This window comes from Clupea harengus, unplaced genomic scaffold (assembly GCF_900700415.2).
Source record: "Clupea harengus unplaced genomic scaffold, Ch_v2.0.2, whole genome shotgun sequence".
NCBI classification, from domain to species: Eukaryota; Metazoa; Chordata; class Actinopteri; order Clupeiformes; family Clupeidae; genus Clupea; species Clupea harengus.
In genome coordinates this window covers 61,111-63,000 of record NW_024879839.1, presented here as the reverse complement: position 1 = coordinate 63,000, position 1,890 = coordinate 61,111, and the positions used below count along the sequence as shown (strand labels likewise).

General features: G+C 38.5%; 1 long non-coding RNA gene across 1 annotated transcript; it reads right to left on the bottom strand.

The window, feature by feature from the left end:
• Positions 1-6: 6 nt before the first annotated feature.
• LOC122130500 lies at positions 7-1,657 on the bottom strand. Its single transcript, XR_006151904.1, has 3 exons — positions 1,490-1,657; positions 843-1,016; positions 7-372 (listed from the first exon to the last, which is right to left on the bottom strand). It is a non-coding gene; the product is annotated as an uncharacterized LOC122130500 (long non-coding RNA).
• Between the last annotated feature and the right edge of the window lie 233 nt (positions 1,658-1,890).

Genomic DNA, 1,890 nt, shown 5'->3' with positions numbered 1-1,890 from the left:
TCCTAAACAAAGACAGGTACAGTGGAAAGGATCTGTTGGACAACTACTATATATCATATATGCAGTGATTCAACATGTCACTAATCATTCCAGTAACTAAAGAGAAAGCATTTTTACATCAGATGTCATTATTCTTTTTTTACAGTGTAGAGGAATATTTAATGTGGAATAAAATGTGAATGGATTCATGAGAGTCCATATATGATGATATGTTTACAGTTTGGATCTTCCTCAAGTTCAGAGAACAGCTGCAGTGCTGAGGGTCCAGGGTGATTCCCATCCAGCCAAAGATATCTGAGGGCTGATGGGTTTGATCTCACTGCTGATGCTAAAGATCTGAAGCCTTCATCTGTAATACTGCAGTTTGACAGGCTGTAGAGAGAAAGAAGGAAAGACTCTATTAGATCAGCTGTGTATGTGTGTGTGTGTGTGTGTGTGTAAGTGAATGTGTCACTATGTGTGTGTGTGCAAGTGTGTGTATGTGTGCGTAAGTGAGTGTGTGTGTTTGTAAGTGTGTGTGTCTGTAAGTCTTTGTCTGTCTGTTCTTGTAAGTGTGTGTGTAAGTGTGTGTGTGTGTGTATGTGTATGTCTGTAAGTGTGTGCAAGTGTGTCTGTGTGTGTGTGTTTGTGCGTTTGTCTGTGCGTGTCTGTGCGTGTCCGTGTTTGTGTGTCCGTGTGTGTGTGTCTGTGCATGCGTGTGTGTGTGTGTGTAATAAAGATGGAAAATCAGAGTAAGAAGTGTTTACTGGTGGATTGATAGTGACCCTTTACATGTGAAGAGCATGATAAGTCACTGTCAAATTCACTGATATCAACTCAGTATTTGGTCTTGTGATACTCACTCTAGTTTCTTCAGTTTACAGTTGGGATCCTCCAGAAGAGAAGAAAGATGCTTCACTCCTGAGTCTCCTGCTTTACTCCCATTCAGCCACAGCTGTCTCATTTGTGAGGGGTTTGATCTCAGTGCTAATGCAAGAGAACTGAAGCCCTCTTCTGTAATACTGCAGTTTCCAAGGCTGTAGAGAGAAAATGACAAATATTATTTATTTCCATATATAAAAAAAATATGATGAATATAAAAAAATACTTTTTTAATATAAATGTATTATGTGTGTGTGTTTGTAAGTTTTTTATGTATGAGTGTGTGTTTGTAAGTGTGTGTATGTCTGCATGTGTGTGTGTAAGTATATGTGTAAGTGTGTTTGTCTGTGTGTGTGTGTGTTTGTGTAAGTGTGTGTGTCTGTGTGTTTGTTAGTGTGTGCGTAAGTAAGTGTGTGTAAGTTTGTGCTTGTGTTTGTGTGTGTGTGTGTGTTTGTTTGGTTGTGTGTGTGTGTGTGTGTGTGTAATAAAGATGGAAAATCAGAGTTATATGAAGAGTTTACTGCTGAATTCATAGTGCCCTTTACATGTGAAGAGCATGATAAGTCACTGTCACTGTCACTGTCAAATTCACTGATATCAACTCAGTATTTGGTCTTGTGATACTCACTATAGTTCCTTCAGTTTACAGTTGGGATCCTCCAGAAGAGAAGAAAGATGCTTCACTCCTGAGTCTCCTGATTTACTCCCATTCAGCACCAGCACTCTCATGTGTGAGGGGTTTGATCTCAGTGCTGATGCAAGAGAACTGAAGCCCTCTTCTGTAATACTGCAGTTCCCAATGCTGTAGAGAGAAAGGAAAAAAATGATTAATTATTTCCAATTAGACAAAAAACATTTTATGAGAATAAAAAAAAAGTAAAGTGTGTTTGTTGGAAAATCAGAGTGATAATAAGTGTTTAATGGTGGATGATTAATAGTGACCCTTTACATGTGAAGAGCATGATAAGTCACTGTCACTGTCAAATTCACTGATATCAACTCAGTATTTGGTCTTGTGATACTCACTAT